At 40.7% G+C, this 14642-nt stretch overlaps 1 protein-coding gene and 1 pseudogene across 3 annotated transcripts in view; one reads left to right on the top strand and one right to left on the bottom strand.

The window, feature by feature from the left end:
• LOC101106237 (fibronectin type III domain containing protein 3C1-like) overlaps positions 1-14642 on the bottom strand; it is a 101405-nt gene that overhangs the window by 69528 nt on the left and 17235 nt on the right. The gene's annotated exons all lie outside the window — the stretch shown is intronic.
• LOC132658802 (endogenous retrovirus group PABLB member 1 Env polyprotein-like) lies at positions 7337-9215 on the top strand (annotated as a pseudogene).

Genomic DNA, 14642 nt, shown 5'->3' on the forward strand with positions numbered 1-14642 from the left:
TGGCTCTTAGTGGACCAGAGGAGGCTCTTATACTGATGTGATGATGCTTGAAAGAAACATCTCAGTTTTATGTTTGTATCGGTCTTATTGTGGTCAAGAATATACTCAGGGTCATGCACAGGCACTCAGGTGACAAATGTTTCCCTCAGTGGTCTTAGCATGAGAGGTATTTTGGAAGGTTACTCTGATTGCACCCCGGGTGGCATCAGAGACAAACAAGGTTTTAATGGTGAGGAGCTGGACGTCAGTCAGGGATGCCATCAGGTCTACCCCTGGTGCATCCCCACCCTGTCTTGGTGATAAAACCAAGAGGGATGAGTATGATGCCTGCATTGGTAAGAGATGGACTAAGTCTGACCAGAAAAGAAAAGCTTTGGTGTAAAGTCTGTCTACACCCCTATCTAAAACAGGGAGGGACACCTCTGATAAACAAATGGCGCTGGTTGCTTTTTTTCTCTCTTACAGATGGGAGCTAACAATTCCAGCTTCACTCCTTTGAAATGTATCCTGAAAAGCTGGGATATATTTGATTCCCAGGGCTTAAAGAAGACTCACCTGGTTTTCCTATGTAATACTACATGGCCGTGGTAGCCACTGGAAGATGGCGAATGGTGGCCAGTTAGAGGGTCTCTTAAGTATAATACTGTTTTACGATTAGACTGGTTCTGTAGAAAACATGGGAAATGGGTAAAAGTAACATATGTGTTGCCATTTTTCTCTCTGTGAAATATGCCAGACTTATGTTCTAAGGGTACAGATTTGGGTGTGACACCTTCAGCTCACTCCTGTCCTCCAACTTTGCCCTTGTACCCAGGGCTCCGAACTGAACAAACTAAAAGCCAGAACCACCCCCCCCCACCCTTACCAAAAAAAAAAAAAAAAAAAGATTGCCTTGGTTTCAGTGGAAACCCAAACTGAGATTCAAACTGCCCAAGTAGGGGTCCAAACAACTCCTGTCTCAGTACGACCTCAGAATTCCTTGGTTTCAATAGAGACTCAGACCATTAAAGTAAGAGATGAGATGGAGGACAGGAGACAAACAGATAAACAAACAAACAAACAGGTTTCTCCAATCTATCCCCGAGATCATATGTGCAGAGCAGCCAGAGAGACTGAGGAACAGCCACACAGGCTGTTTCTTCTTCACGAAGCACCCACTGAGAGAAATAATCAGTCTGTGAGAGTTAATAAACATTTTTCTTATCAAAAAATACAAAGAATCAAGGAAGATCTGGGAGACTATTTAGAAGACCCCCCAAAATACATTAGAGCTTTTAAAGGTGTTATTCTGCTTTATGACCTTACTAAGAAAGATGTGATGTATACATTGGGACAAACGCTGACTCCTGACTCAAAAAGTCGAGTTTTGGGAAAAGCGGTTGCCTACGGAGATAAATGGCTTGGTAATGAATCAGGAAGAAAGAGGGAGGACAAGATAACCACCCTCCCACTGGAAATCAGGCGGTCCAAATTACAGAACCAGATTGGGACAACAACACAGCTAAAGGAAGATGAGATCAGAGTCATTTTGTCAGATGTATTCTTGAAGGACTCAGGCAGGTGCGTGCTAAGCCTTTCAGTTCAGTTCAGTAGCTCAGTTGTGTCTGACTCTTTGTGCCTCCATGAATTGTAGCTGGCCAGGCCTCCCTGTCCATCACCAACTCCCTCAGTTCACTCAGACTCACGTCCATCGAGTCGGTGATGCCATCCAGCCATCTCATCCTCTGTCGTCCCCTTGTCCTCCTTCCCTCCATCTCTCCCAGCATCAGATCTTCTCCAATGAGTCAACTCTTGGCATGAGGTGGCCAAAGTACTGGAGTTTCAGCTTTAGCATCATTCCTTGCAAAGAAATCCCAGGGCTGATCTCCTTTAGAATGGACTGGTTGGATCTCCTTGCAGTTCAAGGGACTCTCAAGAGTCTTCTCCAACACCACAGTTCAAAAGCATCAACTCTTCAGTGCTCAGCCTTCTTCACAGTTCAACTCTCACATCCATACATGACCACTGGAAAAACTATAGCCTTGACTAGACGGACCTTTGTTGGCAAAGTAATGTCTCTGCTTTTTAATATGCTATCTAGGTTGGTCATAACTTTTCTTCCAAGGAGTAAGTGTCTTTTAATTTCATGGCTGCAGTTACCATCTGCAGTGATTTTGGAGCCCCAAAAATAGTCTGACACTGTTTCCACTGTTTCCCATCTATTTCCCATGAAGTGATGGGACCGGATGCCATGATCTTCGCTTTCTGAATGTTGAACTTTAAGCCAACTTTTTCACTCTCCTCTTTCCCTTTCATGAAGAGGCTTTTTAGTTCCTCTTTATTTTCTGCCATAAGGGTGTTGTCATCTGCATACCTGAGGTTATTGATATTTCTCCTGGCAATCTTGATTCCAGCTTATGCTTCTTCTAGTCCAGCATTTCTCATGATGTACTCTGCATATAAGTTAATTAAGCAGGGTGACAATATACAGCCTTGACATACTCCTTTTCCTATTTGGAACCAGTCTGCTGTTCCATGTCCAGTTCTAACTGTTGCTTCCTGACCTGCATACAGGTTTCTCAAGAGACAGGTCAGGTGGTCTGGTATTCCCATCTCTTTCAGAATTTCCCACAGTTTATTTGGATCCACACAGTCAAAGGCTTAGCATAATCAATAAAGCAGAAATAGATGTTTTCCTGGAACTCTCTTGCTTTTTCGATGATCCAGCAGATGTTGGCAATTTGATCTCTGGTTTCTCTGCCTTTTCTAAAACCAACTTGAACATCTGAAAGTTCATGGTTCACATATTGCTGAAGCCTGGCTTGAAGAATTTTGAGCATTACTTTACTAGTGTGTGAGATGAGTGCAATTGTGCAGTAGTCTGAGCATTCTTTGGCATTGCCTTTCTTTGGGATTGGAATGAAAACTGACCATTTGCAGTCCTGTGGCCACTGCTGAGTTTTCCAAATTTGCTGGCATATTGAGTGCAGCACTTTCACAGCATCATCTTTCAGGATTTGAAATAGCTCAACTGGAATTCCATCACCTTCACTAGCTTTGTTGGTAGTGATGCTTTCTAAGGCCCACTTGACTTCACAGTCTACTATGGCAAATTGACAAACATAGAGCAGGAGGAAAAGGAAGGTCCTGGTTAATTCCTAGATAAACTGAGAGAAGCCCTTTGCAGATTCCCTGAATTTGATCCCGAAAGTGAAGAGAAAAAAGTGATCTTAAAAGATAGATTTCTCACTTAGTCTGCTCCGGATATCCGCTGTAAGCTATTAAAACGGGCATATGGACCAAATCAGCCTTTAGATACTCTGTTACAACTGGCTCAGACAGTCTATTATGGTAGGGAATATGAAAAAAAAGAAAAAAACGGCAAAAAAAGACAAAGAAACAGGTCGAAGCCTTCACAATGGCTGTGAAAACGGTTCTTCAAGAACCTGAAAAAAAATGCCCAGTGGGACCCAGGTAAAAAGAGATGGGCTTGCTATTACTGTAGAAAGCAGGGACACCTCAAGTGGGATTGTTCTCAGGCATCCAAGCCGCCCCTGGCTTCATGTCTGGTGTACAAGGGACCACACTGAAGGAGAGACTGCCTCCAGAGACGTAGGTTTCAGGTGTCAGAATCTAAAGACAATCAGGAATGAAGGTGCCTCGGGGTCCCCACACAAGCTCCCATCCTAATTACACCTGAAGAACCCTGGGTATTAATAACTGTGGGGAGCCAATCTGTCAATTTCTTTTTAGATACTAGGACAACTTACTCTGTGCTTACTGAAGCCCCTGGCCCACTTTCTTCCTGATATGCTTCTGTAATGAGACTGTCTAGGTGAGCCAAAAGATATTATTTCAGTTATTCTCTAAGTTGTAACTGAGATTCTGTGCTATTTTCACACGAGTTTCTGATTGTTCTAGAGTCTCCCTCACCCCTTTTGGGGAGGGGTATACTGAACAAGGTCCATGCCTCTGTTTTCATGAATATGGGGCCCTCCCTTTCTCTCCCTTTAATTGAACAAAATGTAAATCCTAGAGTGTGGGCTGATCAAAAATCTGTGGGTCAAACGCAAAATGCTATTCCTGTAGTTGTCAAGCTCAAAGACTCACACTTATTTCCTCATAAGAAACAGTATCCACTAAAACTTGAGATTAAAAAAGAGTTAAAACCCATCATCAAAAATTTAAAGGAACAGAGACTATTAATTCCCTTTAACAGTCCATGCAACACTCCTATTTTAGATATAAAAAAATCAAATGATAAATAGAGACTAGTTCAAGATTTACAAATAATAAATGAGGCTGTACTTCCTTTACACCCTGTCTAATCCTTATACTCTATTGTCTAAAATTCCTGAACGAGCCAAATATTTCTCAGTTATTGATTTGAAAGATGTCTTTTATTCAGTGCCTTTGGCTGAAAAAAGTCAATTTCTATTTGCCCTTAAAGACCCTACACAGCCAGTTTCTCAGTTAACCTGGACAGTTTTGCCCCAGAGATTTCATGTCAGTCCTCATTTATTTGGACAAAGTTTGTCATGAGATCTACAAAACTTTAATAATTGTGAAATAGTGGTGTTACAATATGTAGATGATATTCTGCACTGTGCTGAGACAGAAAAAGCTTGTTCACGAGCCTCAAAAGATTTCTTAAACTTTCTGACAGGCTGCGGTTACAAGACATCAAGAGAAAAGGCTTAGCTTTGTCAACAATCTGTTAGATATTTGGGCCTAATCATATCAAAAGAGACTAGGGCCATAGGCTCTGAGAAAATTAAACCTAAACTAAATCACTCCCTACTTATAACTTTGGCTTCCCTGGTGGCTCAGACGGTAAAAGCGCCTGCCTGCAATGCAGGAGACCTGGGTTCGATTCCTGGGTCGGGAAGATCCCCTGGAAAAGGAAATGGCAATCCACTCCAGCACTCTTACCTGGAGAATCCCATGGATGGAGGAGCCTGATAGGCTACAGTTCATGGGGTCGCAAAGAGTCGGACACGACTGAGCGACTTCACTTCACTTCACTTTGCTTCACTTATAACATTAAGACAACTGAGAAGATTTTTGGAAATCAGACTGCTGTCACATTTGGATTCTGGGTTATGGGGAACTTGCCCAGCCTTTATATACACTTATAGCTGAGACTCAGCAGGCCCAAACCAACAGACTGGTTTGGTCTCCAGATACTCAAAAGGCTTTTAAGGTTCTTCAGACTGTTCTCCTACAAGCTCCCACTTTGAGCTTGCCCACAGGGTCAAAATTTAATTTGTTTGTCACTGAAAGGAAAGGTATGGCCTTGGGAGTTTTGACACAACCCTGAGGGCCTCACCAGCAACCTGTTGCTTCTCTAAGCAGAGAATTAGATGTAATTTCACATGGGTGGCCCCACTGCCTAAGGGTAATTGGGGCAGCGGCTTAATTAGCACCTGAAGCTTTAAAAACAATTAATTAATGGACGAAACCTCACTGTACTGACTTCTCATGATGTGAGTGGAATCTTAAATTCTAAGGTTAATATTTGGATGACAGACAGTAGGCTTCTTATATTTTCTAACATTGTTGTTAGAAAGACCAATAACTAATCTTAAAGTTTGTGGAAATTTAAATTCTGCCACTTTCCTTCCTGAGAAAGGAAAATGAAACATCCAATCACCATTGTTCCCAATTTCTAACTTTAAACTATGCAGCTTGGGAAGATCTAATGGATACCCCATTAGACAATCCTGACATGGAAATATTTACAGATGGCAGTTATTTTGTTCGGGATGGAAAGCATAAAGCAGTTTACACCGTGGTGACTGCTGAACAGGTTTTAGAAGCAAAATCTCTCCCCCAGGGAACCAGTGCTCTCAGTTAGCAGAGCCTGTGGCTCTGACCCGAGCTCTAGAGTTAAGCAAAGGGCAGCGAGTAAATATCTACACTGATTCTAAGTATGCTTATTTGACTTCACATGCTCATGCTGCAATATGGAAAGAAAGATAGTTTAAAACAGCAACAGGAGAACCTATTAAGCATTTCAGAGAGATGAGAGACTTTTAACTGCTATATATTGTCCTAAAGAAGTAGCTGTTATGCATTGCAAAGGACACAGCAGGGATAGGAGTAGAGTATCTGAAGGTAATCAGCTGGCTGACTGTCAAGCCAGAAAAGCAGCACTTTAGGAAACCCCTTCACTACAGATGCCTTTGATTTGGACAGATCCTGTGGAACAGAAAAAAACACAATATACTGAGGAAGAATTAGAAAGATATGAGAAAAGAAGAGCAAAGATTACTGATAAAGGATGGTTACAGTCCGAGGATGGACAATTAATAATTCCTGAAAATGCTCAGTGGAAAATTCTTAAGGGTTTACATCAGAGTTTTCATTTGGGTGCAGAGAGTACTTACCAGATGGCTTCTCATTTGTTTGAAGGTAAAAATGTAATAAATACTTTAAAGAACATTATCAAAAGGTGTGAGGTTTGTTAGAAAAATAACCCAAAGACAAAAGCTAGCAAAATCTGGATTACAAGGAAGTGGGAAGTATCCTGGATAGGACTGGGAAATTGATTTTACTCATATGCCAAAAGCTAATGGATATTCTTGCTTACAAGTTTGGGTAAATACTTTTACTGGATGGATTGAGGCTTTTCTCTGTCATAGTGAACAGGCTATGGAGGTTATAAAGATTTTAATCCATGAAATTATCCCCAGGTTTGGGCTGCCACAGAGCCTTCAGTGTGACAATGGCTCTGCCTTTAAAGCTAATGTAACTCAGGGTGTGTCTAAAGCTCTAGGAATAGAATATCACTTACACTGCTCTTGGAGATCCCAATCCTCAGGGAAGGTTGAAAAAGCTAATGACATCAAAAGACATCTACGCCAATTAACTCAAGAGACGCAGGACAATTGGATTAAAGTCCTACCCATAGCTTTAATGAGGGCTCGAACTGCTCCCCAAAAGAAGGGACTGTCCCCCTTTGAATATATTTATGGAAGGCCTTTCTTATACACAGACATTGTTATAGACCCTGAAGCCTTGGAATTAATTAGTTATGTAACTCAGCTCTCAGCTTTTCAACAGGCATTAACAGAACTCTGGGAGACGACTCCTGACCCAACCTCTGAGTAAAGCAAGACTCTATTTGAGCCAGGAACCAAGGTCCTCATAAAAACACTGGGGTCTGGGGGCCCATCCCTCAAGCCCCTCTGGGAAGGCCTTTACCAGGATATTCTTTCTTCTCCCACAGTTGTCAAAGTGCCAGGAATTGATTCGTGGGTACATCACACTCAAGTTAAGAGGTTGGCACCCTGACCAGAACTAAGTGACATCATTTATGTCTTTACTTTCTCTGCTTTGATTTTGTACTTTTCAGATGGGCCTGATAATCTATGTGAGCCTACTTCTGCTGACTCCAAAATTCTGAATCTACCATTTGATCCTCAAGACAATGCCTTCTTGTCCTGGGCTCACTCCTACGCTGCATTCCACAATCAGTCTAACTGCTGGGTCTGTGGAGCACTCACCTCTTCATCAGTGGAAGGCTTCCCATGGTGGACATCTCCACTTCAAGGAAAAGACTTTCTCTAAGTCTGCGAATACCTTTGACAACAGTCATATGTGATGCCTCTTCTTCTTCTGATGACATCTAACAACCCTAAAATGGGCTGCTGCAACACTTTGTACTTTAACGATGAACATAATGTGACTTTTAATTTTGATAATACATTGTCTTGGTTTAATGACCATTTTGCTACACATACGGCAAATAGTTCTAGATCTAATGGTTTTTTACCTGACGTTTATCAAATATGGGATGAGGTTATACGGCTAACTCCTGAAAAAGGACGTCTAATATCTACTGCCCCTATATGCTGGGAACAGAGCCATCCCCAAAAGTTAGCCAACAACTTAATTACAATGATTGGAAACAATTGGGATTTTTGCCTCAGGAAATATGCAATGTAATCATTCCCCTGTTTTCCAACCCCAGTTCAGGTCCTCCCTTTGTCTGGCCAGGCACTAATTGGGACTGGATATCTCAGTCACACTGGCTTGGTCCACATGGGACTTATTGGATATGTGGCTCTTACCTATGAACATCTCTTCTCCCTGGTTGGATAGGGAGATGCACCCTGGGTCTAGCCTTTACTCACGGCTTTATATTTTCAGAGCTTCCAGAAAATCCTGCTAATTTACCCCACCTTAAAATTCAGTGGGCAAGGTCGGTATTTCACTGATATGATTATTTGGCTGCAGTGTTTGTTCCCTCTTTGGGAACTACAGATGTTATGTTATGAGTGGATGCTTTGACTAATTTTACTCAACAGGCATTACAAGATTCTCAAAAAGCTATTTCAGCTCTAATGCTGAACAAGCACAAATTAGAAAGGTGGTTTTACAAAACAGATTGGATTTAGATATTCTGACAGCTGCACAAGGAGGAACTTGTGCCATTATTTATACCCAATGCTGTACATATATACCTGATATGAGCACTAATGTTACTCATTTTACTAAACACATGAACAAGATGATTGGGGCTATGGATACTTTTGAAGCCTTGTTATGCCCCCAGTCCAAGTCCCCACAGCTGAGAAAACAAGACATTCACAGCAATGCAAACGCAAAAAGAGAATTTATTGCTAGCTCCAGCCAGGGCCCTGGCCACATCCAGCACAGTGGAATAAAGCCAGAGCCCCGAGCCCTGTATTACAGTAGTATTTATAGGTTTAGGACAAAGACAGGGAATTGGCAAAGTTGGATTGGTTACAAGGGTTTCTTTGCATCTACCAATTGGCTAGATTCTCACGTGCGTGGGCTTTCTTAGGAGATTTCTATCCCCGTCCCGACTGGCACAGACCAGGCTACGGGGAGCATGCTGACAGGCTGAGTCCTCCCATCGGGGGTAATTAATTTTGATCCCACCTGGGCAGTGTCTCAGCTGTTTCTGGGATGCTTGCTCCAGCCTATTTTAGTCATGGCCTCTATCAGGCCTCAACAGCCTCAATTGCCTCACTTTGGGAGACATTAACTAGTTCCCCATGGTGGAAAGTCATCTTAATAACAATAATTCTGATTGTTTTGTTTTTGGTGTTTGCTCCGTGCATCTGTAACTGTGTAACTGATTTGTTTCTAGTCACATGAAAGCTTTTAAGTTACAAATAGTTGCTCAAACTCCTGCTACTGCTACAGCTTCTTCCAACTACTACTTGGGGCCCCTGGATCAGAAATCCTCCGTGTCCTCAGTATGAGGGTTAGGAGAAGATGTTGCCTCACCAATTTAGGGACAATGCCCCTTGTCAGCTCAGAAATAGTTATGGAATGAGAATAATGCCCCTTTTCCCTAGGCAATAATTTCTCCTAAAAGAAAAGGGGGTAATGAGAGGGTAATAGGCAGGAAGGCCAAGGGTCTCCAAACAGAGGAAATAGGCTGCAAGTGTCAGACATTTTTCTCTCTTTTAAATTTAAAAGGAGGTTACTCTTAAAATACTGTGTTGCCATAATGACACCTGGTTCTATCTGAAGTTAACTATTCTCAAACCTTGAGTTAACCAATGCATTTTTCTTATGGAAATGTTTGTCTTAATCTATGTTAATGTACTATGCATTTACCCCAGACTCTGTCTTCAAGTCAGTTCCGCCTAATGGCTCAGAACCTACTTGACAAACCATTATGTTATACTCAGACATTGTTCCCCTAATCTATGTAAACGAAACTATTTGTATATTAATCTGCCCTTCTACAAGATTCAAGTCAATCATTTTATGGCCCGGGATGGCTTGTCTGGTGCCAAGATTATCCCCAAATACATCTTATGGACGAGGGGCCTGGTGCCATTCTGAGTTTTAAGACATTCCTTTCTTTCATTAACAAACTGCTAGTGACTATATAACATCCAGCTGAAGACTAGCAGGGGAGTACTCTTTCTGCCCCCTTTTGATACCTATGTCAGAAGCTTTCTCCATCTCCTTTATACTTTAATAAAACTTTATTACACAAAAGCTCTGAGCGATCAAGTCTCGTCTCTGGCCCCAGATTGAATTCCTCTCCTCCAGAGGCCAAGAATCCTGGCGTCGTTTCATGGTTCAACAACAACCTTTCAATATGAAGGGCCAACTCTTTGGAAAAGGCATTAATACTGAGAAAGATTGAAGACAGGAGGAGATGGGGTTGATAGAGGATGCAATGGTTAGATGGCATCACTGACTCAATGGACATGAATTTGAGGAAATTCCAGGAGATAGTGAAGGATAGGGAAGCCTGGCATGCTGCAGTCCATGGGATCACATAGAGTCAGACATGGCTGAGCAACTGAAAAACTACAGCCTTTTAAAAGTCCAATTTCAAAGTCACAAATATTTTTAAAACTGGAAATAAGTTATTAAAAGTCTTCTACAATATACTCTTGCCAAGAGCTGCTTTTTAAAATTAACTTCTACCTTGATAAAGGTATATTCTTTATTCCCTTGAAACAAATATTAATTGGGTAAGCCACCAATAAGGCAAACCGAATATTTCTGCAAGAAAACACGTGATCTTATTATCATTATTTTAGTTTTCTAAATAATGTAAAATTGCATTGTTTCATAGCAATAAGTCTGAGTCTAAGGACCCGAGGTCAAAGTCCTGCTTTACCCCTGATTATGCAAGTCTTCCTGTTTTTGTATTCTGCATTGGTGAGCACACAGTAGGCACTTTAGAAATGTTAGATTGAGTGATGCCACCAACATGGCAGACTTAGAGTTTTCTACTATCCTTCCCCTGCCCCTGGTGGCTCAGAAGGTAAAGCATCTGCCTGCAATGTGGGAGACCTGGGTTTGATTCTTGGGTTGGGAAGATCCCCTGGAGAAGGAAATGGCAACTCACTACAGTACTCTGGCCTGGAAAATTCCATGGATGGAGGAGCCTGGTAGGCTATAGTCCATGGGGTTGCAGAGTCAGACACGACTGAGACACTTCACCATTTCACTTCCCCTGACCCAAAGAGCACCCATTTTGACAATCACTCACAGTCAAGTGTGCCATTATGGAAGTCTGGGAGGCATCACTTCACACTTGTTAGCATGGTTATTATTGAAAAGATGAGATTTAAAAAGTTTTGGATGACATTGAAAAAAAAGTTTTGGTGAGGATATGGAGAAAAGGGAACATACACACACACACACAGAATGGAATATTATTTAGCCATAAAAACAAAAGAAATTCTGTCATTTGTGGCAACATGGATGGATCTTGAGGCCATTATGCTATGTGAAATAAGCCAGAAAGAGAAAGACAAAAATTTATGATCTCACTTACATGGAATCTAAAAAAAGTCAAATTAATAGAAACAACGAGTAAATTGGTGGCAAGAAACTGGGGAAATATTGATCAAAGGTTATAACCTTCCAGCTATAAAATGAGTGAATTCTGGGAATCTAATGTACTGCATGGTCACTACAGTTAACAATACTGTATTATATACAGAAAAGTTTCTATGAGATTAACTCTTAAATGTTCTTACCACTAAAAAAAGGTAATTATGTAAGGCGATGAATATGTTAATTACCCTTATTGTGGTAATCATTTCTCAATATATACATGTATCAATTATGTTGTACACTTTAAACTGGATCTTTCTGAGCCAGGGATCAAACCCAGGTCTCCCGCATTGCAGGCAGACACTTTACCTTCTGAGCCACCAGGGATAGGGAAAAGATAGTAAAAAACTCTAAGTCTGCCATGTTGGTGTCACAATGTATGTGACAATTATATCTCAGTAAAGCTGGAAAGTATAAATTTTGAATAAATGACAAACATTTTACCTGAAAACATCACACTCCAGTAGGCAATCATTAAACAATATTCCTACTTACAAACTATTCAAAATCCAATATTCAATTTTCAAGGAAGGGAGAACACTAAAAAATAAAAATGCCTTACTATCTAAAGGAGTCATTGTTTCTAAAATACCCAATTTATTGGTGTCTAAGATTAGTGGATATGTGTTTTTCAAAGCTAAGAATTAAATATTATAATTTTGGAGATGAGTAGTTGTATAAAAACCATCCAGTGTATTTAATGTGCATTTTAAAATTGATAAATGGCTTATTTCAGATAAATCTATTTTATTTAAATGAAAACATTAAAAAATAAAGTTGTCTACTATTGTCTATTAGAGGCACACTCCCGGTAAAATTTTTCATGAGTAAATGATTGGATTGGGGTCATAGAAATGTGTTGTGAGAGATGCAACCATGAAACCAAAGTTTTTCAATCTTTCTTGCTTTTCACTAAATAAGAGGGCACAGAGAGGTCAGTCAACCTTAGACAATGTAGTCTGAGCTTACCTCTATGCTTCTTTCAGCCCAACCTCAGTCCCTCCTTCAAAACACCAGTTTAATTCTGAGGTCAAGGCTGGAGTCTACTCCTATTGTATGGTACCTTCTAATGGGATTGGCCAGCCAAATTTCATCATCTTTGTAACTATCAGGGATGTGTGTAAGAGGTTGAATGAAAGAAAGCTAATAATAGTAGTTACTAATAGTAAAGACAGTAGTAAACACACATTGCCCTTTTACCATGTGCCAGGCACTCTTCTAAGCATTATACATGCATTAACTCTTTTAATCCCCATAATAAGGATATGAAATAATGTTGTTACTGCATGTTTATCATCTGTTATGTATTGGCTGGTATATTCTTTTGTGTGGAACACAAAAGAAAGACACTATATGCTTCCTGACCTCAAGGTAAGTTCTCCTTTTGTGGAAGGGCGTTCAGAAATAAAACAAGACAATTCAGTGTAGTCATTTTCTGAGTCCTGTCTGTCTCCTGGACTGCCCACACCCCTTCAACCTAACTAGGGCCTGATCATAATCTGGTAGCCAAAATAGATAACTGACCTAAGATCATTTTCCTTGCACTTTAACGCTGACTAATATCTATAGCCTATAGTTTCCCTACTTAGTTAACTTTACTACAGACAATATTTTCCTCACATGTCTTATTTCCTTGGTCTTTTAACTCTTGCACAATTCCCACAGAAAATTCCTCCGTAATTTGTGAGCCTAAGGAAGAAAAAAAGCTTTCCATAGTCCATTAATAAAGAATAGAGCTGGTAATAAATCTAAAGCAAAGTGTTAAGTTTAAAAGTGAAATTATATATGACCAACAAATACCATCCACTTGCTTGCCCAGAAGTTTCTTAAGAATTCCCATGACTTTACCCATTATGTTTTCACTGTCTTTTAATTTAGTCTCTTTCCTTCCTCAAGTACGAGTACTAAATTTTCAAAGAGAAAGGATTTTTAAAAATTTAAATTTATTTATTTTAATTGGAGGCTAATTACTTTACAATATTGTATTGGTTTTGCCATACATCAACATGAAGCCACCACAGGGGTACACATGTTCCCATCCTGAACACCTCTCCTACCTCCCTCCCTATACCACCTCTCTGTGTCATCCCAGTGCACAAGCCCTGAGCATCCTATATCATGCATAGAACCTGAAGTGGTGATTCGTTTCATATATGATATTATACATGATTCAATGCCATTCTCCCAAATCATCCCACGCTCACCCTCTCCCACAGAGTCCATAAGACTGTTCTATACATCTGTGTCTCTATTGTTGTCTTGCATACAGGGTTATCATTACCATCTTTCTAAATTCCATATATATGCCTTAGTATACTGTATTGGTGTATTTCTTACTGGCTTACTTCACTCTGTATAACAGGCTCCAGTTTCATCCACCTTATTAGAACTGTTTCAAATGTATTCTTTTGAATGGCTGAATAATACTCCATTGTGTATATGTACCACAGCTTTCTTTTCCATTCATCTGCTGATGGACATCTAGGTTGCTTCCATGTCCTGACTATTATAAACAGTGCTGTGATGAATATTGGGGTACACGTGTCTCTTTCAATTTTGGTTTCCTCAGTGTGTATGCCCAGCAGTGGGATTGCTGGGTCATAAAGCAGTTCTATTTCCAGTTTTTTAAGGAATCGCCACATTGTTCTCCATAGTGCCTATTCATTTCAGTTCAGTTCAGTTCAGTCGCTCAGTCATGTCTGACTCTTTGCGACCCCATGAATCGCAGCATGCCAGGCCTCCCTGTCCGTACCCAACTCCCTGAGTTCACCCAGATTCACGTCCAACGAGTCAGTGATGCCATCCAGCCATCTCATCCTCTGTCATCCCCTTCTCCTCCTGCCCCTAATCCCTCCCAACATCAAAGTTTTTTCCAATGAGTCAACTCTTGGCATGAGGTGGCCAGTGTACTGGAGCTTCAATTTCAGCATCATTCCTTCCAAAGAAATCCAAGGGCTGATCTCCTTCAGAATGGACTGGTTGGATTTCCTTGCAGTCCAAGAGAATCTCAAGAGTCTTCTCCAATACTACAGTTCAAAAGCATCAACTCTTCGGCGCTCAGCCTTCTTCACAGTCCAACTTTCACATCCATACATGACTACTGAAAAAACCATAGCCTTGACTGGACAGACCTTAGTCGGCAAACTAATGTCTCTGCTTTTGAATATGCTGTTTAGGTTGGTCATTGCTTTTCTTCCAAGGAGTAAGCGTCTTTTAATTTCATGGCTGCAGTCACCGTCTGCCATGATTTTGGAGCACAAAAAAATAAAGTCTGACACTGTTTCTACTGTTTCCCCATCTATTTCTCATGAAGTGAA

Source organism: Ovis aries, chromosome X (assembly GCF_016772045.2).
Source record: "Ovis aries strain OAR_USU_Benz2616 breed Rambouillet chromosome X, ARS-UI_Ramb_v3.0, whole genome shotgun sequence".
Lineage (NCBI taxonomy): Eukaryota > Metazoa > Chordata > Mammalia > Artiodactyla > Bovidae > Ovis > Ovis aries.